Source organism: Cnephaeus nilssonii (assembly GCF_951640355.1).
Source record: "Cnephaeus nilssonii genome assembly, chromosome: 22".
NCBI lineage: Eukaryota > Metazoa > Chordata > Mammalia > Chiroptera > Vespertilionidae > Cnephaeus > Cnephaeus nilssonii.
The window spans coordinates 16694318-16720423 of record NC_137093.1 but is presented as its reverse complement, the minus strand read 5'-3'; positions in this window follow the sequence as shown (position 1 = coordinate 16720423).

Below are 26106 nucleotides of genomic sequence, written 5' to 3'. Positions count from 1 at the left end.
TCAAGTCTTAAGCAAGCTAAATTATTTTCTAGCTCCAAAGACCAGTTTTTCTTTTCTTTTCTTTTTATATTTATTGTTGAGACTATTACAGATGTCCCCATCCCCCCAATATTTACCCACCTCCACCAAGTCCCTGCCACCCCCTCCCCTCCCCACCCCCCAGGACCACACTGTTGTCTGTGTCCCTGGGCTATCCATATATTTTCTTTGGCTAATTTCTTCAACTTCTTTTGTCCAGTGCCCCTATCCCCCTCCCCTCTGATGTCTGTTAGTCTGTTCTCAGTATCCATGCCTCAAAGGCCAGTTTTCTGCATATTTGCCTTTCTTTCTCTCTCTTAGATAATGAAGACACTTTGCAAGGGATAAAGAATATGATGCTAGCATAAGAAAAGTCCATTCAAGATAACAATGTGGGGGAAGGGTGGATGGGTGGGAACTGAGCAACCCAAGAACTTGTATGCATATATGCACAACCACAACCCCTGGACACAGGCTATAGGGTGGTGAAGGCCTGGGGTGGGGGGTGGGGGCAGGCTAGAAGAGGTCAATGGGGGGAAGGGAGACATATGTAATACTTTCAACAATAAATATTTTTTTTAAAAAAGAGTAACAACTTGCTGGTGGTTCTGAAAGAAAGGGATGCAAACTTTCTTTCCACGCACACATGGTTCACATATTTCCTACCATTCTGCCTGGATGCCATCGCCAAGGGAGGAGTGGAAGCAAATGTCAGCCATTTCCTTTGGAGCACTTGCCCCAGCTTTCAGCCCCCTGTGGCGAGGAGCCCCTTGTTGGCCTCTGTTTTGGGTGTGTGCACACTGTTGACTTTCAATGAATGTGAAGTTTGTACTACTTGGCCCTCACAATAATGGTGGTTCCTTCCAGTGCTGTTCCCTGTGCATTGATTTGGTTGATCTCTACAAGCTCAGCAACCCTATTTCCTAAAATGTCCTGCCCGGGTGATTGGCAGGGAGAGAGGTGGAGCTTGGGCTGCCGGCTGAGGCGCAGGGATTCGCTGGAAGAGAGGGAAGGCCTGGTTTGTAGATGTCATGGAGGAGATCACTGCAATGTCCATGTCCACCCTTAAAAAACAACACACTGATGAGATATACTTGACAATTAAAAAGCTGTACATATTTAATGCATACAACTCAATGAGTCTGAGGTGTGTACCCATGAAAAATCACCATCATGAAGGCTGTAAATGTATCCATCATCTCTCATCTCCCTAAGTGTCCTTCCACCCTTTTATTGTGTGTGTGTGTGTATGTGTTTATGTTAAAAACACTTAACATCTTAACATAATATCTAACCTCTTTGTATTTTTTAAAGGGCTGACCAATCAAAAGTTCAGAGAACTTTTTATGTTTGGTTTGTTTGTTTTCGTCCCAAAATCACAATAAGCTTGGAAGAGAGAGGGCGCTAGAACTTGAATTTCTGAGCAGATCATTTTCCATGGCAACACAGAACCTCTGCCTTTCCCACAAACCCGCCAAGGCACGTGGGTTTGTGTGGCTGATCTGAGTGTGATGTGCACACTTTCTGGGGACAACATGCCACGGATTTGGAGAGATTGCTTTGTGGTGTGTCACCACAGAGCCTGTCGGCAGATGGCAGAGGGGCCTCAGGTTCCAGGACAGCCTTTACTTAGGAAGTGCTCCCCTGCTTCCCCGCACCGCCCTCCCAGGAGAATGGCTGTCAGCAGGTGCCATCTGCTCCGTTGTTTTCCAAGAACTGGGATCTGGGCTTCCCACAGGGCTGCCATGTGCCTGAGAGCATTCCACCCCCCCCCCCCCCCCCAAGACATTGCGTATGCTCATTTCCTTCCCTGGCTCTCTCTAGAACAAATGTTGCAGTATCTCCCTCGATTAAACATGCAATAAGAAGGGAAGGGATCCATTTTACCATTACCTAGGCCACTACCCACCTTCAATCTGTACCCAACGTTGCATTCTGTACTGTTACAATATGGCCTCTAGAAAAAACCAGGTCTGCTTGAACACTGCACCTCATCTCCTTGAGACATCTCAAGGACTTTGTCCCTGAAGTTATCCCCTCTCCTACCTTCATCAACTTCACCCTTCTTAGTGGGCGAGTGGTCATTCCCAATTGCATGGTGCCCACTATTTTATTCACTGATAGACTCTGCCTGAAGGATCACACCCACCCCTCCAGGTACCACTTAATAATGCTACTTCCCCGATAGCACAACTCTCAAAAGAACAGTTCATACTCACTATTTTCACGTCTTCATCCCAAATACCTTTTTAGACCTACTCTACTTGATTCCCTGCCACTTTTTCAATGTCACTCTAACTCTTTTTTGTTTGTTTGTTTGTTTTATATTTTATTGATTTTTTACAGAGAGAAAGGAGAGGGATAGAAAGCTAGAAACATCGATGAGAGAGAAACATCGACCAGCTGCCTCCTGCACACCCGCTACCGGGGATGTGCCCGCAACCAATGTACATGCCCTTGACCGGAATCGAACCCGGGACCTTTCAGTCCGCAGACCGACGCTCTATCCACTGAGCCAAACCGGTTTTGGCTGTTACTCTAACTCTTGTCAAGGCCACCGGCTCCATCTATACTCGTAAAACCTAATGGTCAATGGCCAGAACTCAGCTTCCTCGGCCTCTCAGCATCACTGACCATATCAGAACTTCATTCTTAACACTTTCTTCATGTGGCTACTGGGCATCTCCACCCCAGGCTTCTGTCTCACATCACTGGTCACTTTCTCTGCATTCTTTCCTGGTCCTTCCCTCTATTACCAACCTCACAGGTGTTGGCATTTCTCAAGTTTCTTCCTTGACAAATTTTCTCCTGCTAAACTCTCTCCCTGAGTAATCTTATTCAGTCTCAAATATGTGTTTATTTTTTTAAATATATATTTTTATTGATTTCAGAGGAAGGGAGAGGGAGGGAGAGATAGAAACATCAATGATGAGAAAGAATCATTGATTGTCTGCCTCTTGCATGACTCCCACTGGGGATCGAGCCTGCAACCCAGGCATGTGCCCTGACTGAGAATGGAACCGTGACCTCCGGATTCATACGTCAATGCTCAACCACTGAGCCATGCCGGCCGGGCCCAAATATGTGTTTCTATCTCCAGCTTATCCTTAGAACCCCAGGTGTATATTTACCTCCTTACCTAAAACTTGATTTTCAAAAACAAACTTCTTAACTACCCTTTTATTGATTCCACCCCGAGCGTTCTCTATTTCAGTAAATAGTTCAACCATTCTCAAGCCAGGTGGAATTTTGCTATGCCTCATGCCCTAACCCCTGGGCAAATCCCAGTGGTTCAAAGTCCAAGAAGTTTTCTGAATATAGCTAGAGTGATTTTTTTCATCCTTCACCACCTTCCCCTATTGTGCGCCAGCATCTTCTCTCACCTGGATCACTATGAGGGTTTTCTAGCTACTTCTGCCTTTGTCTTGCTGCAGTTTATTCTCCACATGGCAACTAGCATGGCCTTTAGCAACAAATTATCCAATAGCTTTCCTTCGTGCTCAGCCCATAATCCAAACTCGTGCAATCATGCCCTACAAGACCCTGTCTGATCTTCTTTGCATTTGCTAGTTTCTGTGTGTGAAATCGCTACTCCTCCCCCATAAATCTTCACATGGCTTCCCCCCTCACTTCACTGGGAGGCCCCCTCAGATTTTATTTATTCAGAGTGCTTTCATAGTCTCCCTATTTAAACTGGTCCTATAGACACCTTTATCCTACTAAAGTTTTCTTTACAACACTCGCTGAATGAAATTATAATGCATTTTCTCAATTTTTAATTTTAAAAAGGAAGAGACTATTTTCTCTCTTTTTTAGCACTGAATCCCCAGAGCCCAAAATGGTACTTAACACAGAGTAACTGCTCAATAAGAAATTGTTGGGAAAAGTGAATAAGTACGTGAATGTACACATCCTATGAGCTATTTGATTATTTAATGTGAAGCAAGTGTGTTTAGAATGAGCTTGTCAATCAGGTTGGTGTTAAGGATAAAAGAATGACTGTTGTGCTAACCCATAGAACATGCTCACTCCACGTTCTCCTCCTAAATGAGCCAGAGAACTAGGTGATTTTAAAAAAACAACAAACTTATAAAAAAAAACAGCTTCTCTGAGCATTACCCTGTGTTAATTTTTTTTTAAAAAAAAAGCAATTTACTTGATACTATTTGTAATTGCTTTCATAGCATGCAGTCCACATTTTTCAGCCTGACAAACCAAGACTACTACCAAACAAATACAACTTTTTTTTTCACCTGTAATTATTTCCTTCTATCACTGATCACATTTAAAATGCCCCGCCTTCCATATGAGTACATACATATTTGCTGGCCCGGTGCCCTAAAGTACAGTATATCTTTCTACCTCTTAAGAACCTGGTAACATGTCTGGCCAGCATGACTCAGTGGTTGAGTGTCAACCTATGAACCAGGAGATCATGGTTCAATTCCTGGTCAGGGCTCAATCCCCAGTGGGGTGTGCAGGAGGCAGCCAATCAATGATTCTCTCTCATCATTGATGTTTCAATCTCTCTCCCTCTCTCTTTCTCTCTGAAATCAATAAAAATATATTTAAAAAAAGAACCTGGCAACATATCTCCTTCTCATCCTCTGTTATAATATCACATCTTCTGCAAGACCTTCCTCTATTTCATTTTCAGAGCTTCCATAGAAGCTTCACTGTACTTCTTGTCAGTCTTAGAGAAAACATTAGCATATAGGACTATCATATTTTCCATGCAAGATGATGTATTTTTAAAATCAGGAACTTTATAATTGTATACCTAGCAGCTAGTGGTCCGTCTAGCAAATAACACATGGTCAATGAGTCATTATCGAATGAGTAAGTGAATTAACAAATAGATGAAGAAATATTGAATAATTATAGCTCTTCCTTGCACACCAGGGTTACGGTGTGCAAGGAAGAGCTAGGGTCAAGGAACAAATAAGTGGGTTAGCATTTGGCCCCCAGAAGCTCATAGATGGGATATGAACAAGAACCAAGTACCTAACTATGAATTGTCATCCTCAGGAGTGTGTGTGTGTGTGTGTGTGTGTGTGTGTGTGTGTGTGTGTGAGAGAGAGAGAGAGAGAGAGAGAGAGAGAGAGAGAGAGAGAGAGAGTAAGTAGTGATGACAAGGGCAAAAAGATTCTCGTTCGAATAAACATCCCTCTTCATTCTTGGACCAACGAACTAATTCTATATCTGGTTTCCTCATAAAAACTCTGCCCCCTGACACATTGATGAGGGTGTTCCCTCTCGGCACGAGAAAGCATCCATTAGTGGAGGGCTGGCCGATGTCACCATCGATCAGGATCTGCCCCCGATGCTCCATGCTGGCCAAATTGTCCTCCGCCCAGATAGAAGAGGATCTCTGGGGTCTTTGGATTAGCTTTCCTCCCAGTCCACAGAGATCTCCACTCTCCACTGCTTCTGTAAGGGCAGTATTGTTCTGGGAATGCCATCCATGTGTTTGACATCCCAACAAGGGTCACAGGGTGATGGATCTTAAAGGAGCAAAGATGTTGTCAGATGTTGTCTACTCCCCAGCCTTCAGAAACACTGAAGGGAGAATGGCCATCGTGGAAACAGTCACAAACAAAAGCGTTGCAAATTACACTTATCAGGATATCTCACGGGGTTGCTTTGTATATTCAGGATAGCTTTCTAGATGGGAGACGTTTTGGATGCTACTAGCCATCAAAGCTAGAGGTAAGTTAGATATTACATTTTGAATGTGTACACCCAGTAATACAATGCGGGAATCAAAAGCATGGGTGGAGCATTTGCTCAGCGACTTTTAGCATTTCCTCACACACGTTGTGTGGCTGTAATGTTTCAGTCTTTATTGCCACTGCCATGCGTGATTCTTTGCAAACACGTGATAAAGGGAAGCCATTGAGTTATTACTTTTACTTAGAAATTAACGGTGAAAACCCTGAACTGAAAATGAGGCACCGATTTAAAAAAAATTAAAATGACCCTTAACAGGAAAATCAACTAACCAGTCCCTCTGGAAATTCTTGTCCCTGAAATAGACAACTCAGGGCTGGTCTGGGCCCCCCAGTGTTAGATAAAGGGGGTGCTCCTGTCCCATCCCCAAGGACCTTCACACTTTGATCATCACAGCCTTTAGAATCAGGGGGGGGGGGGACACAGTCTGACTACTGACAGCAAAATCCCTACAGTTCTTAGGGATTAATGGTAAGGCTTTAACAAAGTGTTGCAGGTTCTAAATTAATCTTAAAACATAGGTGGGCTTTCCCACGTGGCAAACCCGGACACTTTCTGGCCGAGCTGCAGTTCATCTACACGTGGGCAGATTTTGCATGTTGACAGAAGCAGGCCTTGCAAGGCAACTCTAGAATGTTCTTCCAGGTACAAGAAATAGAAAATGTTCTTAAGTCACCTGGGTTTCTCGCAAGGGCTGTGAGTGGAGAAAAACCATACATCCTAACGAGCTTATTTTGAAAACCCTTTGTTTCTCCTTCCAGAATCTGCAGGGAAACTTCTCCCGTGTGTGGGGTTTGCATAATGGACTCTGCCTAGGCAGCAGGAATGCCTGTCACTGTTGAGCACGTTTGAAATGGCAAGGCTGACCCAGAAGTGCCTACCGGCGTCCTCCTCGCCTATCTGCCTGCATTTTTGGCAGGTGCCACCGCGTGACCTCTGAGCCCGTGTAACCGTGTGTGGCTGCGCACAGACGACAGAGAAGGGAGGCTTGCACAACCCAGGCTGATGTGGAGCAATGAATAGCTTCTCTCAGATACATTTCACATTCCTGGCACATGCATGCATCTATGTGTACATTTAATCGAGCGGGTCTTTCTGCTCCCCAACCCCCAAAATCTGTGATGAAATTGGCGGCGCACTTCAAAATCAATTGCATCTTGGAATCAGGGAAATAGAGTTTTACCCTTCATTTAAAAATTATAATTAGCACGTATAATAAAATACATACAGTATGAAGAACACTGTATTTTTAAAAATCTCTAAGTTACTAAGCTTACATATTAAAATTCATCATCATTTAAGTTTTGAAGTTTCCCTCCAATCCCTTAGGATTCACCTGCTCTCTGGCTCTCTGGCAGCTTCAAAGGGTTCCACCAGCCTGGTGCTCCTCTCATTTCCGGAAAACATATTGCTGGGGAAGTTTATTTCTGGCTACTTCTTGCATTTCAAGCTTGAAGTCTTTCATTAACTTGTTTACTTTACCTTAAAAGGATCCTATCTGCTCCAGCATCTTGAGCATGTGTGACTCAGAGCCAGTCTAGCTTCCCTTAGGGCTCCGAGGAGAGAAACACCGCTGTGTCCTGGTCCTCTGGAGCCTCAAGCACAGAGCAGTGCCTCCTGCTGCCTCTGCAGTACCCACCCCTGTGCTGCCTTCCGGAAAATTGGAGAAGCATTTCTGCCCTCAGTCTGCCCTAGTCTCTTGCTTCTCTCTTGCCTCCTTGGACTAAACTGACCCCTCATTCTGAAATGGAGCCTCCCTCCTTAGTCTAAACTCTTGTGAACAGGGTCAACTCTATTTTGCATCACCTGAACATTGAATAACTTGGGAGTATTAATCCCTTTCTTAGATATTTGCTTTTTTAAATATATATATATATTTTATTGATTTTCAGAGAGAGGAAGGAAGAGGAAGAGAGAGAGAGAGAGAGAGAGAGAGAGAGAGAGAGAGAGAGAGAGAGAGAGAAACATCAGTGATGAGAGAGAGAATCATTGATCTGCTGTCCCCTGCTCGCCCCACACTGGGGATGGAGCCCACAGCCTGGGCATGTGCCCTGACCAGGAATCAAACCGTGACCTCCTTGTTCAGAGGTCGATGTTCAACCACTGAGCCACACTGGCCAGGCGGTGTTTGCTTTTTAGCTTTTTAACCTTAACTATAGAAATAGGAAATAGAATTTAAAAACTATTTTCTTCTTAATGGAACTCTATGCATCAACAGGCCATGAAGACCTGGAAGAAATGAATTCTAACCCTAAAATCACAAATCAATATTTTGCATATGCCAAGGAAGTCTAGGGATCACTTTCCAAAAGTCTTTTTGCACAAGTAGGTGAGAATGAGTAGGCAAAGAAAACATGGCCCATGCTCATTCCTCTCCACGTGTGCTAGGTCTTTCTGCAGAAAACCAACCAAGCTAAACTGTCTGTGACCATGTATGGACTAACTGTTCTTGGGAGCTATTCAGGACAGGATAATGCGAGTTGAGTTAGTAGCTGCTTCCTCTTGCGAACCTAAATGCTGAGCCTACTGGCCAACCAACCAAATATACCTTAAAGACAAGACTGCCTGCCCTGGAATGACCAGGGCCACTTTCAAGAGGCACAGTCCCTCCATGGCACCCTGGAATCTGTATTTTAATAAGATACTTGGGTGAGTATTATGCACATTAAATTTTGAAAACCATTACTTTAACCCTTTACTAAATTTCTCTCATATTTCTTCTTTATTTCTTTCCACTCTTCAACTGACTGTAACTTCTTCTTCCCCTTATTCTACCAAAAATTCACAAATATTAATTAATGCAAAGCCCTTTCTAATATCATCTGCCCCTTGTCCTATTCCTTCTCCTGACCTATCTGTTGATGGAGAGCACTTACTTCAGCACAAATGCAGTCAGCGTTGGAATCTCAATGCCACAGAACCTAAGACATTCTAGGCATGGTAAAGAGAGGCGGCTGACTGTGTTCTTCAAGGTCATCCTGGTCAAACAGAAGTGCACACACACAAAAACCCACCCATGAGTTCCTTCCTATAGCCCATGGCTGTCGGGGAGGTAGACACAAAAGATCTGTGGTGGTCTCAGCTCCAAGGCCTTCATTTTATATGAATGAGGAATCTATGTACATGCACACGAATATAATGAGAGAATTATTCCATATGTGGATAGCATCTGAAAGACTAGTGAATATTTATGCTGATTTATATTAAGAAAGTTTCTTAAAGCTATAAAATATATATTTGTGTAAGAGCGATGCTAATTATGGTGATATCTACTGTTTACAATTTTTTTGCCTAATTGCTATGTAAAATGATATTTACTATGCATATTATAATTACGTATTATCCTCATTTTCATTTGTGTCTACATTTTTTTAGGGCCAGGATAAAAATGTTCCACATTTCTGTGCCCTACAACCTACTATGACAACAGCTTACAGAGTGTACATTTTCAGTAAAACACTTAATGAATTAATTAATGTTTATGTTTCACTCTGGTTACATTTGTGTCTATGCATATTTATGCAAATGGCCCCAGTAAATCATTGGATCCCTCCACACCACACACACACACACACACACACACACACACACACACACACACACACCTTTCCTACTAATCCTGAAAGTGTCAGAAATGGGGGATGAAGCCTTTCTCACACACCTACCATGAAGAGGAGATAGACAAGGAGAGAGAGAAGGAGCAAAGAGAGGAAGAGAATGGAAGGACATGGGGAAGAAGGAAAGAATAAATTGTATGACATCTTCCTAGTAACTGATAGAAAACATTCTACGTGTAACAGTTGTCAAACATACAATTCCCCAAGTCCCAACAAAGTTCTGAGTGACTGTAGCTGCATGGGTTTCATCACACACAGTGCTCTGGTCCTTCCTCAGATTGGAGTGCAAGACACCATAGTGTGCTTGCTTCTCTATTCAGGTCACAAGTGTGCACGAAAGCACTGCTTATGCTAGTTTATCCGCTTCAACACGCACGCTGGATACACCTTTACAGGTGTGTTCCCTCCTTCTCTAGAACTGCCCTTTATATACTTTAAGTATCAAATCTTAGAAGAAGAAAAATAATTGAAGATGAAAATGAAGAAAAAAAGAACAACACACACACACACACACACACACACACACACACACACACCACAAACATGGAAAACCAAAACAAACAAACAAAAAAAAGCCTTAGACATATCCTGATCCATCCCAAAATGCAAGATCTAGTAATCAGGTGTTCCAACTGCTTCTTTTGTATCTTTCAGAAGTTCAAAGACTGTAGTTGTTGGTTAACCAGTGCTTCTAATCCATGTGGAAATTGAACTATGAGTTTTCTTTTGTTAAAAATTATTATTGTCATATTTGCTTTTATCCTGCACCACCGTCCACCCCTAATTTGTTGACACTGCAGTCAACCCTCTCACAAATTCATCCATTTCCCAACTCTCAATTTCTTTATTTTTGTACGTCCCGTAAAGCCTAATCCTGAGTTTTATGTTTTCTTGATAAGATGACCAATTCTATTTATGAATGTTCAGGCTTTAGAGATATTACCATATAACATGGATTTCTGCTTATAACTTTAAAAACATAAATAAATGAAAGAAATATTGCTCTTGACTCTTTTTCCTAATCAGAGAGAATTTTACTTTAGTTACCTTAGTAACCAGAATGTCAATCATTTTCTCCCCATGTCAATCCCTTTAGGTTTCACATAGAGCAACATTTTAAAAATAGAAATATTTCACATTCTATTTAATGCTAGAATTTGTTAAAAAAATAAATGCCCTACTTATTTGAATGTTTTCTTAAAGGAACAATCCATTTTTCTTTCTTTTTTAGATTTTATTTTTTCAATTATAGTTTATATTTACTATTATTTTATATTAGTTTCAGATGTATAGCATAGTGGTTAGACAATCATATACTTTACAAAGTGACCCTCCCCCATCATATTTCAAATACCCACTTGGCACCCTAGATAATTATTACATTATTGACTATACTCCCTATGCTGTACTTTACATCTCTGAAACTATTTTGTAACTATCGATTTGTACTTCTTAATCCCTTCCCCTTTTTCACCTAGCTCCCCAAACCCCCAACCCTCTGGCAACCATCAGTCTGTCTTCTGTATCGATAAGTCTATTACCGTTTTGTTTGATGATTTTGCTCTTTAGAGTCTACACATAAGTAAAGTCATATGATATTTGGCTTTCTCTGTCTGACATTTCGCTCAGCATAATAGTCTCTAGGTCTATTCCTGCTGTTGCAAATGGTAAGAGTTCATTCTTTTTTTTTTTTATGACAAAGTAATATTTCTTGTATATGTGTACCACGGTTTTCTTATCCACTTGACTATTGATGGGCACTTGAGTTTCTCCCATATATTGGCTATCCTCTCTAATAAAATGGTAATATGCAAATTAACCATCACTCCGCTACATAAGCCATGCCCACCAGCCAAGCCACACCCACCAGCCAATCAGGGTGAGTATGCAAATTAACCCCAATCCAAGATGGCTACAGCCACAGAGAGCAAGGTTTCCCAGGTAACAGAGCAAGCCAAGCTTTCCATAGCCGTTGCAGGCCTAAGCCTCTACTCAAGCTACAAAGTTTCAATTATAGAAGGTAAACAAATTCAAACAAATGGCAGCAGAATGGAGCTTGAGAGAGCAGGCCAGGGTTGCCGGCGGCAACAGGGGAAGCAAAGCTTTCCGCAAACCCTGGCCGGGCTCACCCACTTAAGGCTACAAAGTTTCAATTGTAGAAGGTGAATTAACTGCCACAGAAATGGCTGCTGCCCCAGAAATGGCTGCCGCCCCAGGCTACAAAGTTTCAATTGTAGAAGGAAAATAAATTCCAGATACCAGGGCCTCCCCTTGGGTTGCCAGGGGGTGTGGCCGGCCTGCAAACCACCACAGGCCCCTCGCTCAGGCTGCCCCACACCCCAAGGGAACCCCCACCCTTATCCGGGACACCCTTCAGGGCAAACCAGCTGGCCCCCACCCGTGTACCAGGCCTCTATCCTATCTAATAAAAGAATAATATACAGATTGATCATCACTGCAACACACAATATAGCTGCCCCCATGTGGTCAAAGATCCTGCCCCCATGTGGACACAAGATGGCCACCACAAGATGGCCAGCAGGAGAGGGCAGTTGGGAGGGACCAGGCCTGCAAGGGAGGGCAGTTGTGAGGGACCAAGCCTGCAAGGGAGGGCAGTTAGAGGTGATCAACCCTGCAGGAGAGGGCAGTTAGGGGTGACCAGGCTGGCAGAGGAGGGAAGTTGGGGGCAAACAGGCTGGCAGGGGAGCAGTTAAGCATCAACCAGGCTGGCAGTGGAGTGGTTAGGGGGTGATCAGGCTGGCAGGCAGAAGCAGTTAGGGGCAATCAGGAAGGCAGGCAGGCAAGCAGTTGGGAGCCAGCAGTCCTGGATTGTGAGAGGGATGTCCGACTGCCCATTTAGGCCCAATCCCACCAGGATCGGGCCTAAACGGGCAGTCGGACATCCTTCCAGGAGTCCCAGATTGGAGAGGGGTACAGTGTGGGCTGAGGGACAGCCCCCCGCCGTGCACGAATTTCGTGCACCAGGCTTCTAGTTATAAATAACGCTGTAATAAACTTAAGGGTGCATATGTTCTTTCAAATTCATGATTTGGGTTTCTTGGGATACATACCCAGAAGTGGATTTGCTGGGTCAACAGCAGTTTTATTTTTAATTTTATCAGGATCCTCCATATTGTTTTCCATAGTGGTTGCACCAGACTGCATTCCCACTAGCAGTGCACTAGGGTTCCCTTTTCTCCATATCCTCACCAGCACTTGTTATTTGCTGATTTATTTATGATAGCCATTCTGACAGGTGTGAGGCGATATCTGATTATGGTTTTAATTTGCATTTCTCTGATGATTAGTGAGTGACATTGAGCATCTTTGCATATGTCTGTTGACCCTCTGTATGTCTTCCTGGGAGAAATGCCTAGTTAGGTCTTCTGCCAATTTTTTAATTGGATTGTGTTTTGTTTTTGGTGTTGAGGTGTAAAAGTTCTTTATACATCTTGAATATTAACCCCTTATCAGATGTATCATTAGCAAATATCTTCCTCCTTTCTGTTATCTTTTGGTTTTGTTGATGGTTTCCTTTGCTGTGCAAAAATGTTTAGTTTGATTTAGTCCCATTTGCTTATTATTTTTTGTTTCCCTTGCTTGAGGTGTTTTATAAAAAAATAATATTGCTAAGAGATGTCAGAGATTTTACTTTCTATGTTTTCTTCTAGAAGTTTTATGGTTTTGCGTCTTACACTTAAGATTTTAATCCATTTTGAGTTTATTATTGTATATGGTGTAAGAAGATGGTCTAGTTTCATTTTATGCATGAATCTGTCCAGTTTTCCCAACACTATTTACTGAATAGACTGTCTTTACCCTACTGTATGCGCTTGCCTCCATTATCATAGATTAATTGACCATATAGTTGTGGGTTTAGTTCTGGGCTCTCTATTCTGTTCTATTGATTTATGGGTCTGTGTTAATGCCAGGACCATGCTATTTTGATTACTATAGCCTTGTAGTATTGTTTGATATCAGGTAGCATAATACCTCCAACTTTGTTCTTCTTTTTTAATATTACTATGGCTATTCAGGGTCTTTTATGGTTCCATATAAATTTTGGATTATTTCCAGTTCTGTAAAAAATGTCATGGGTATTTCTAAATATTTTCTATTTTAATGTATTATAAGTAAAGATAATTACATTTTTTCATAACTTTTAACTAGTTTTATAAATTTTCATTGGCAATTGAGTTTTCTTTTTTGTGACTTGCTTGCACATATGCTCTTTGAATTTTTGTGTGATTTACATATTATGTATTCTTACTCTGAATACTTCATTGGTTATATACATTTCAAATGTGTTCTAGTCAGTGACTTGGCTTTTGTTGTTGTTGTTTATGGCATCTTCTATACAAAAGTTTTAAAGTTCTCTCTATCCATCATGCAGTCTGTTTTATTAAGATGTGTTCTTTCTGCCGAAACCGGTTTGGCTCAGTGGATAGAGCGTCGGTCTGCGGACTGAAAGGTCCCAGGTTCGATTCCGGTCAGGGGCATGTACATTGGTTGCGGGCACATCCCCAATAGGGGGTGTGCAGGAGGCAGCTGGTCGATGTTTCTAGCTTTCTATCCCTCTCTCTTCCTCTCTGTAAAAAATCAATAAAATATATTTTAAAAAAAAAACACCTGCTTTTAAAAAAAGATGTGTTCTTTCTGCATATTGTTTAAGAAATCTTCCACTACTTCAAAGCCTGAAAGTTATTATGGTCACTTTTCTTCTAAATGTTTCAAGGTTTCTTTCTGATCTACATGGTCTTAAGCTACCTGAAATTTATTTATTTATTTGTTTATTTTTTGGTAGATCTTAAGTAGGGATTTAATTGTTTGTTGTTGTTTTTTCAGATAAATAATTGGCTCAGCATTACTTACATGCTCTCTCCCCACTGATTAATAATGTTACCTCTTCAATTATCAGATTTTCTTGCATAAATAAGCATATTTAGGCTCTCTCTACTGTGACAACTCTGCTATTTGTTAATCCCTGCATCAATAACACAGTTCTAATTAACACAAATATAGTAAGTATTCTTTCTCTTACAAAATTGCCTCAAAATTTATAGATTCTCTCAACATTTTTCCTTTCCTTATAAAACTCCTGTCTATAGAATTTTCTCATTTTCCCATCCTGTTGGTTAATAGTTTTATTCTTGAATATATAAGTTTTTTACACATTAAAGAAATTACCTCTTATCTTTTCTAGATGGTATAGGTTTTTTGCCTCATTGCTGTTGATCTCTACATTTATGTTTTGATATATTTTTTTCTAAACATAAGACTTTTGGGTACTGGTTTAAACATTACAAAAATCAATTTTATTGTTTATTTCCTTCATGACTTCTGGGCTAAATTAAATCTTATGAAATAACACTTAATGACATTTCTCAATGATCAGAAATAAAACTCTTTAAAATAATAGCTTTTCCCACATTTATGACAAGTAAATGAATGATATTATATCTTGTGACAGCTCATCCCTGCTTTTTGCTCATTCCAATTTACATGGCCTATAAATTAAATTCTGAGTTATTGACTAAATTTAACGTATTTTACTATGTATTTTGTATTCAAGAATAGACCTTAAATTTATCCTCAATCTTGTAATAGATTCAGTAGTTATTCATACTTAGAGTTTCATATTAAATAAATTGTTCTCATGCAGAGGGAATAAATATTTAAGAAATTTCTTTAGAAAATGTGCACATGTTGGCCTATTGCCTTTGCACACAGAAGAGAGTTTGGCTGGGTATACAATTCCCTTGGTAACAACCACTTAATCTTGAAAATCTTTAGAGATTGATGTGCATCTTCTAGTATCTCAGTATTAAGAGGTGTCTGACATTAGCTTGATTTATTGTTTTTAATGTTGTTAATGATAGTCCATATAAACTTCCAAGTCTGTCATTGTTAAGATTTTTTTTTAAAAAAGCTAGGAAGAATCTCGGTGAGAGAGCAATCCTTTCTAGTTGTAGCTTGGGCCCTTTTGTTCAGTTTGGGAATTCTTTCTCTTCTTTGATTATTGCCTCTCTTCCAATTTTTCTGTTGTCTCCCCCTGCCCCCGCGCCCCATCATCATCTAATCTCTAAATTACATCTCCTCTCTCTTGTCACTATAGTGTAATCTCCTGCTATTGTCTTCCTCTCTTTGTCCTTTCACTCTGCATTTTAGGAGGGAATCACCAGTTTTTCTTTTGCATATTTGATCTGACTTCCTACATGTGTTTTTTATTTATTTATTTATTTATTTCCTTTGCTGTCTTTTCTTTCCTAAGACAGCTCATTTAAATCTCTGATTTCATCTTAACATATTTTTACTATACTTCTTGTTCACGTTCCATGAAGGTCAAATTTTGTTCTTCAGACTTCGGATCTTATATTTGTTTCATTGATATTAGTCTGTTTAGAAATGCCTTTTATGAGACACATTTTTCTTTTGGGTTTTCCATACCAGGTATCAAATCCCTTTATACTGTAATATGTTTTCCAAAGTCCGAGTTTGCTTTTGTTTTGTTATGTTTGTTCATTCTACATAGGTGAAGAATCTATCCAGGCTTGAGTTTTTCAGAATATTGGGGGAGAGAGTTAGTTGGTGTTCTTAGCTCCTTTCTACAACCTCTTAGATGCTAGTGTCAAACTACTACCAGGTGTAGATGAGAAAGACAGGTACACGTCCTCCATATATTATGCTCCTTAGCACACTTTATCTGCTGTGTCTACCACTATTTCTGTTGCTGCACCATGCCTTCTAAGTAAGAGAATCAGAGGCTTATTGTGCTCTCTGTGTCAAGCAAATTATAAAAGACACTCCTCCCAGAAACAGCACTGCTTTAGGGTGATTTCTCTCTCTGCCCTTGCTTTTCACACTTCACCTTACATGATGCAATATGCAAATAACTCTTCCTACCCTTACTCCCAGCCCCCTTCTTCGGTATGTTGTACATTGAGAGGAGTTCTGGCCTCTGAAAATATGCAGAAAGAGATACACTGATGAGAACATAGACACCGCTGTGTGCCTGTCTTGCTCATAGCCTGTGTCCATGGCATTTGGTCACTTGTTTGCTCAATGGTGCAATTCCTGCCTCCTCGAATTAGGGGCATAAAGATGGATAAGTTGCCTTATTCCTCCACCTTCTCTGCACTATTTGAGCTGTGCTAGATCAGAATGTTTCAATCCGCTTGTAGTACAAAGGCAATGCTTAGGGCAGTTCTCATCAATAAGGCAGCTAATAAAAAGAGTGTATCAGCAATCTGTTCTTAAATTTGTTTACAATTTTGTTATTGTTAAGAATAATTTTGTTAATTTCCATGAGATTGTTTTCATAAAAAAAGTTCATAGTTGTATTAGGCATAACATGTCAATCTGGAAACTACACAGATTATTAATAGGCATTTTAAAAATAGGTCATTGCTATTTTATAATGAATATTGAGTTTATAAAATCTGATCTCCCAACAAAGAGAAATTACCAATATTTCCTGTTAATAATATGTCAGCTAACAAAAACCACTGCAATGTGAGAGATTTCTGTAAAGCACTGTGTTAAATTTCCAATCCATTGAAAATAAGATTTTTTTGAAGTATGACTTGGATGTTCCTGACAGGCTTTGAATATCATCTAGGGGGTGTATTTATCCATGTCTGCACTGATTGTGTGAATTAATGTGTTATTGAAAGTAATGCTATGATCCCCATTAATTCTGGCAACATTTTTTTTTGAAGTAACAAGGGAGTGGAATAAGTGTTCCATGGACTACAAATTGGAAATCACCATGTAAAGGGCATAATGGAATATGTGCGTTGCGTGTCAATGATGGGGCATGCTATTAACATATTTCTTATAAACATAAAGTTAAGCAGTGTTATGGAAATAGAGTCAGAAATGTTGGATATTCAGCTTCTTCTTGTTAAGTATGGACTCTAGTAATGCAGAGATAAACTACATACTAATAGTTTCTATCTTTAAGAAGCTTATCTTCAATGTATGGCCATCACTGTTGTGATAAATGCTCTAACAATGCTCAGCTCAGGATCCAAAAGGGACGCCTGGACAGATGATCCAATTCAATAACCTTTGATCTGAATACTCAGGAATTCTCAGGCAGACCCGCTGCACAGGGGATTCTTGGGGCAAAGGGAATTGCGTGTTCAGAAACAAGGAGGTGAAACAGCCTTTGGCACAGGGAAGCAACAGGGGTTGGGAAGCCCAGGGAAATATCCCTGAAGGGGCAAATGAGGGGTGGCTGGTGAGGAGCCCTATATACCATGCAAAGGAGATGGCTCTCGTTGAAGTAGCAAGACTCTGTGAACAACCCAGATGTCCATAAACAAGAGAATATATAATAAGCTGTGACTATGATTCCAATGAAATGTTACCGAGTAAGGAAAGTGAATGAACTATAGTTCTATGAATCCACAGATAAATTGCAGCCAGGTATAGTTGAATAAAATAAAAATAAAATCACTGAGATGTCATAAAACATTTCCCTCCATTTATGTCAATTAAAGACATATGCCAATAGACATAGCTGATGACTACAGAAGAAATGCACTTTATTTTAAACAAAGACACTGAAACACTGAAAGTGATAAAGATTTTGCTTATTTGGGTTCAGTAATCAAGAGCGACTGCAGCCAGGAAATCAAGGGAAGGCTCAGACTCCAAGGGCAGCAGTAGAAGAATTAGGAGAGAAAACCAAGAGCAAAGGCGGGTCATTAGAGACCACTACTGAGATCACGCAGACCCTCATAGGCCCAATTACTGTGTATGAGTGTGAACGTTGGAGGGTGAAAAAGGCTGACAGGAAAAACATTGATTCATTTGAAATAATGGTGTCAGAGAAGGGCTCCAAAGGTACCCTGGGCTGCCTAGACTTTCTCTGGGTCCTAGAGCAAATTAAGCCAGAAACATTTCTGGGGGCAAAAAACGACAAAATTGAAGCTGTCTTACTTCCAGCACATGGTGACAACAGGGAGAACACAATAGTGAGCCAGGAGTCAGAGCCGACTTAACAGCACATACCGACTTACACACACATACAATATATCTTATATATTATACTAGAAGCCCGATGCACGAAATTCGTGCACGGCAGGGGGTTGTCCCTCAGCCCAGCCTGTACCCTCTCCAATATGGGACTCCTGGAGGGATGTCCGACTGCCCGTTTAGGCCCGATCCCACCAGGATCGGGCCTAAACGGGCAGTCGGACATCCCTCTCACAATCCAGGACTGCTGGCTCCCAACTGCTTCCCTGCCTGCCTTCCTGATTGCCCCTAACCGCTTCTGCCTGCCAGCCTGATCACCCCCTAACCACTCTGCTGCCAGCCTGGTTGATGCTTAACTGCTCCCCTGCCAGCCTGTTTGCCCCCAACTTCTCTCCTCTGCCAGCCTGGTCACCCCTAACTGCCCTCTCCTGCAGGGTTGATCACCTCCAACTGCCCTCCCTTGCAAGCCTGGTCCCTCTCAACTGCCCTCCCTTGCAGGCCTGGTCCCTCACAACTGCCCTCCCTTGCAGGCCGGGTGCCTCCCAACTGCCCTCTCCTGCTGGCCATCTTGTGGTGGCCATCTTGTGTCCACATGGGGGCAGGATCTTTGACCACATGGGGGCAGGTATATTGTGTGTTGCAGTGATGATGAATCTGTATATTACTCTTTTATTAGATAGGATAGAGACCTGGTGCACGGGTGGGGGCCAGCTGGTTTGCCCTGAAGGGTGTCACAGATAAGGGTGGGGGTTCCCTTGGGGTGTGGGGCGGCCTGAGCGAGGGGCCTGTGGTGGTTTGCAGGCCGGCCACGCCCCCTGGCAACGCAAGCGGAGGCCCTGGTATCTGGAATTTATTTTCCTTCTACAATTGAAACTTTGTAGCCTGGAGCAGAGCCAAGCCTGGGGCTCTGGCAGCCATTTCTGTGGCAGTTAATTCACCTTCTACAATTGAAACTTTGTAGCCTTAAGCGGGTGAGCCCGGCCAGGGTGTGCAGAAAGCTTTGCTTCCCCTGTTGCCGCCGGCAACCCTGGCCTGCTCTCTCAAGCTCCATTCTGCCGCCATTTGTTTGAATTTGTTTACCTTCTATAATTGAAACTTTGTAGCTTGAGTGGAGGCTTAGGCCTGCAATGGCTATGGAATGCTTGGCTTCCTCTGTTACCTGGGAAACCTTGCTCTGTGTGGCTGCAGCCATCTTAGATTGGGGTTAATTTGCATACTCGCCCTGATTGGCTGGTGGGCGTTGCTTGGCTGGTGGGCGTGGCTTATGTAGTGGAGTGATGGTTAATTTGCATATTACCATTTTATTAGAGAGGATACTAAAGGCCCGATGCATGAAATTTTTGCATGGGTAGGGTGCCTAGGCCTGGCTGGCGATCAGGGCCAATCTGTGGGGTGACGGGCTGGGCGATTGGGGTCCCCCCTGTTGGCACCCACCTTGGCCGGCCTGGCGCCGCCCATTCACTGACCCTGCTCCCCACCCCCCACCCCCACTGTCGCCACCAGTCACCTCCCTCTGCGGGGCAACCAATGGGGCTATGGGGGCGGGGAGAGGCTCCCGCTGGCACCCACCTTGGCTGGCCTGGGGCCTGCAGGCTGGGGGCAGCTCCTGTGTTGAGTGTTTGCCCCCTGGTGGTCAGTGTGCATCATATCAACCAGTTGTCCCACCAGTCATTCTGCCGTTCGGTCTATTTGCATATTGGGCTTTTATTATATAGGATTATATGATAAATATATAATATGCAGTATATAATACTATTTATATAACTATATAAATATATGATATACAGTATATAATACTATTTATATAATTCTATGAATACATTTACATAGCTTATCAAATGTAATATGTATGTATTTACATATATTGTATATACAATATGAATATTATGTTATACATGTATGTTATATATTTACATATATGTATATATAATGTATACATATATTTAAAATACATCAATAATAAGTACAAATTTCAGGAAAATGGTTACTTCTAGGTTTTCCTCTGAGAGGGAAGGGGCTGGGAACCATGAAGCAGGGTGATTCCAAAGGAATCGGTATTATTCTATATCTTAGCTAAATGGCACATTCCTTAATGAAATTTTTCTTTATTTTTTTACTCTGTCCCTATTTATTAAAATACTTTTTTCTTCCTGTTGAAAATTTAAGGAAAACAATAAACTTATTTTTGTCCTAAAGTTAATTACCCTACCCTAATGAGCCTTGCTATTTCAACTAAAAGGGACTTATTGTGATTTTCTAATTGTAATAATAATGAAAATCTCAATTGTTAAAACTCTTTGATGTCCAGAAAGTTCATCTGAAGGTTCAAGTGATTTTTTAAAAGCCCTTTCTCTTCAAACTAGAACTGAAGGAGTGAAGGAAAGATCCTCAAGACTCTAAGACAGCAAAAGGCCGGATCGCAGGGAACTCCAAAGCCCTTGATTGGGCTGTGGGTTCATTGCTTTGGCCACGGAGGAGACCTCACCTTTCCACTTAACAGACAAAGTGAATGTAAATTTGTTCTCTATCACAATACCCCCGTATTAAATTTAGTAAAAGAAAATTGCGCTAAGAGCTGAATTTTAGGCTTAACTCTGTGACGCTCTCTTTCTTGTATGGGACTGATCAGCTCACACTGAGAGCTCATGACTGGGAAAATGACAGTCTGCTGTTGCCTTGTTCTTGAATGTTAAAGGTGCCAGGGCCCACTCTGACCCTAATTTCACAGTGGCCGTTCCCTCTGATTGTCTAGCAGGAACCAGCATTCGTCCTTGGCTTCCCTGGGAGCAAGGCAGCTGTGGGACGGAGTCTGGTTAGTATTAACCACTGCCGGTTCCAGCTAGCCCTGGGCAAATGAAACAGACTATCCCCAGAATGAAGGAAGAAGATTATTTGAAGAAAATATGAAAATGTGAAACTTTTTCCCGACTTATCAGCTTTGCAGATGTCCTTCCTGATATTAGACAACCTTCCTGTTTTGTGTGTGTGTATTACTATAGAAATAAGTTTGTATAAATGGCCTTTTTTATTTCCACCAAAGAGCTGACCCTAACCTAATTTCTTGGTTAAATGATGTCGAGAAAATATTAGTGCAAGAAAATCTCAGTAGTGCAAGAGATTATGACGTGTTGCACCTGAAACTGACTCCTGGGTTGAAACCAAGGTCCTGATGTGTGTTTAAAGGTGCGCTTAATTATCTTGAGAGCAACGTGACTTACATTACTGGCACCAAACTATCCCCATTTAGCATCTTCAGTATCTTTTCCTGTATGAAAATGATCAGTCCAATCTCTTCTAACTAAATGATTTTCTCCTACAGAAAATGATCTTGTGGATTTAAAATGTATGCTATATGGAAAGAAGTTCCTGATGGGAGCTTAGATTGAAAGTATGGGGAGGAATGGCTAAGATTCCCTTGATCATCATAAGTGGAAGAGTAAGGCTACACTGAACGGCCAGATTATTATGATCTCTGAACACATAATAATCTGGCCACTCAGTGTATATCCTATATAATAAAAGGCTACTATGCAAATTGTCCCCTCAACCAGGAGTTCGACCAGCAGGCAGGCCGGCCAACCGCCCATGTCTCCTCTCCCTGGCCAGGCTGGCCAGACCACACCCATGCACAAATTCATGCACCTGGCCTCTAACACACACACACACACACACACACACACACACACACACACACACACACTGAGTGGCCAGATTATGCGTTCAGAGATCATAATAATCTGGTCACTCAGTATATATATATATATATATATATATATATATATATATATATATATAGTGTGTTTATTGGTGATGAATTAATACATATTAGGAACAGGAGAAAGAGGGTAAGAGCAAGAGAGAGAGAAAAAAAATGTTTGTACTGGGATGCAAGAGAGCAACATACTTAGATGAAAATGGTTCCCTTTTCATAGATGTATTTACTATTTGCATGTGGATTCTGTGTCTATGATCTTTGCCTATTTATCTTTTGGCTTGTCCATCATTTTTCTACTTCATGGATAAAGCATTTTAAATTTTGGAAAATTTCCTTGGTCTGTCACTTGTGCTACTTACATTTCTTCAGCATGTCTTTTGTTTATGGTAGTTATCTCAAGTCTGAAGATTTAAAATTTTATTGTAGTAAATCATATTGGCCTTTTCCAATATGGATAAGTTTTAATTACATTACTTGCTATTCTTTCCATATATACAGATGCCATGCCTCAACTATCCTACCTGTTATGCTGTGAAGAAATGTGTGGCCTTCTCTTTGCCTTTTATGAAGTCCTTCAAAAACTCAATTACTTACCCAATACCAAAGTGTTGAGTAATTGATTTGACTCTGAGGAGGTGACTTTTGCAAGAACCAATGAGAGATTAGCAGATGGATGAGCCTTCAACACACAAATGCCTGCGAGTCCTTTTAGGAGAAAGCCATGCTCATGGAAATTAGCTAGTAGCATTTTTATTGCATTCTTACTTCTGTTTCTCTTTTTTTACTCTGATTTTTTGCTCCAACCAATGCACATCACTTCTCAAAAAAGGTTCCTCTCATCCTTTAGAAGAATTTATTTTGCAAGAATTTAAAATAAAGTAGTACTCACAATTAGTTTCTGGGTAACTTCATGTAGACATAATAGGAAGATTTCCTACAGCTGCACATAATTGAGTTCAGTTCATCATCAGATCTCAAGGGTTACTTTCATATTTAACCCCCAAGCAACATTTTTAATGCCACCAACTTCTCCTGGCTTACAAAGTCTGCAATGTAAAACCCCTTATTGGAAGCTTTGAAATTTATCCTGCCAGGTGTATTTCACAAAGATTATTTGCAAGGGCATGTCAATTAAGTCGCTTTGCAGTTATTTCTGCAATAGTGTTTTACATTTACACTGAGTGGCCAGATTATTATGATCTCTGAACACATAATAATCTGGCCACTCAGTGTATATTCTCCTCCTCCTCCTCCTATATAGTAAAAGGCTAATATGCAAATTGTGCCCTCAACCAGGAGTTCGACCAGCAGGCAGGCCGGCCAACCTCCCATGTCCCCTCCCCCTGGCCAGGCTGGCTGGACCCCACCCATGCATGAATTCATGCACCGGGCCTCTAATACACACACACACACACACACACACACACACACACACACACACACTGAGTGGCCAGATTATTATGCGTTCAGAGATCATCATAATCTGGCCAATCAGTTTATAAGGTACATTATATTTAAAATATGCTCATGCACATCATTTCACTGCTTCCTTCAATATCCTCTTGAAATAGAAAGGTGATTTTTATTTTTTAAATTTATCAGGTAAGACAATAGAGGCTCAGAATTGGTAAATAACTTGTCCCATTCTATCTGTCAAATATTTATTGAGCATATATTATGGGAAGAGCATGGGTCAGCCTTCTGAATTAAATATAGTCCAGAGAGCAAAAGCTTACCACTGTCTAGTGATGTATGATCACTATGCGAATAACTCTATTAAATGGCAGAGTGGGAAGTATAAGCATTGCATGACAAAAATGTAGAGGGTGGGGCAAGTAGGTATACAGTTGTGAGTATGCAAAACAGAGTTCATTATTGCATTATTATTTATTTATTATTGTATTATTTTCCATATGAACAACTGCAAGCCTACTTTTGCCCCACCTTATATATAAGGAAGGGAGAATTTGATCATGAAGTTTGGAATCAGAGAATTTGGACAAGAATATCCTTTTCTGAGTCTCTGATTCATTATCTGTAAAATGGAGCTGCAATGTGCTGTCAACAAAAAAGGTCTTAGAGCCCTAGCTGGTTTGGCTCAGTGTATAGAGGGTTGGCCTGCAGACTGAAGGGTCCTCTGAGTTCGATTCCGGTTCAGGGCACATGCCCGGGTTTCAGGCTTGATCCCCAGTGTGGGGCATGCAGGAGGCAGCCGATCAATGATTCCCTCTCATCCTTGATGTTTCCATCTCTCTCTCCCTGTCCCTTCCTCTCTGAAATCAATAAATATATTTTTTTTTAAAAAAAGAAGATCTTAGAGTCTGAGTATATTTGTTTACAATCGGCCACTATCACGTTATAAACTTTGCAATGTTACTGAACATTTCTACACTTTAATATTTTTTCTCATTAAATAGGAATAACAGGATCACCTCATAGGTATTCATAGGTATTTTTGTGACTATTAAGAGGAAGCTGACAGTACCTACTGCCTAGTAAATACTCAAAGTATGTCAGTTGCCATCATTATTATAGTTCTAAAAATAGTATGCTTGGAAGCTCAGAAAAGGACTTGATTGACAATATGACAATGACTAGGTTTTGAACAGTGAGTTGGATTATGATTGGCATGGGATTAAAACATGCACAATTCCTTGACATGCAGGATATTCTTGAAGAACACTCAGTTATCCTCTTCACTGAGAGATATGCTATTGGCAAGTTACCAGAGGACTGTTTAGTTGAAATAATTATGAAGGCCTTTGAATGGCAGTTTAAAAATTTGTGGCTAATTTAGTAGGTACCTGGGGGCCTCTGAAAATTCCCATCAACAGTTAATATTGCCAGACTTGTACAGATTTGTCAGTCTGGTTGGTGTAGCAAAATGGTAGCTGACTGTGGTTTTATTTTTATTTTGGCTTCTCTTGATTATCTATGAGATTAGGAATCTTTTATATATATATGAATGGCTAGTATCTTTAAATCTTATAAGGGTTTCTACCACTCAACAAGGGCCTAATAAATATTCATTGAGTAAATTAGTAAATGAATGAGTGCTTGAATTGAATGCCAGGTATCTTCCTTTCTCACAGACATTGAGGATTTTTGACAGGTGTGTATAGAGACCATTTGCTTCTTGCCTAAGGTGTAACTTCAGTTACGACCACGTGAGCCGAGGGAGACATTTCCTGAAATACCCATCTTGGCCATTCTCTTGGCTGCAAAGGTGACCCTTCAATCACACCATGCAGGTAACTATCTCTTGGAGATGCGTGAAGCCTTGGGCCTTTCCAGAAATGGGCACTATAATGCAGAAAGCTAGCATCCCACGGTTGGAAGAGGAGACAATTACTAACCAGCTGTTTCAGGATGAGTGGATCCTACATCAGTAATGCCAATGGAGAATCCCTACTGAGCGGGTTTGGCCTTGCAAATGGATTGCTCAACAACTCCTTTCCTTAGTGCCTGTAATTAGGAGATAATTAAGACCTGACTACAGTTACCCAGATGATGGAACCTATGTTAAAACATCAGTTATATTTAGCTACTAGAAGCCCAGTGCACGAAATTCGTGCATGGCGGGGGGTTGTCCCTCAGCCCAGCCTGTACCCTCTCCAATCTGGGACTCCTGGAGGGATGTCCGACTGCCCATTTAGGCCCGATCCTGGTGGGATCGGGCCTAAACGGGCAGTCGGACATCCCTTTCACAATCCAGGACTGCTGGCTCCCAACTGTTTGCCTGCCTGCCTTCCTGATTGCCCCTAACAGCTTCTGCCTGCCAGCCTGATCACCCCCTAACCACTCCGCTGCCAGCCTGGTTGATGCTTAACTTCCACCCTGCCAGCCTGTTTGCCCCCAACTCTCCTCCTCTGCCAGCCTGGTCACCCCTAACTGCCCTCTACTGCAGGGTTGATCACCTCCAACTGCCCTCCCTTGCAAGCCTGGTCCCTCTCAACTGCCCTCCCTTGCAGGCCGGATGCCTCCCAACTGCCCTCTCCTGCTGGCCATCTTGTAGTGGCCATCTTGTGTCCACATGGGGGCAGG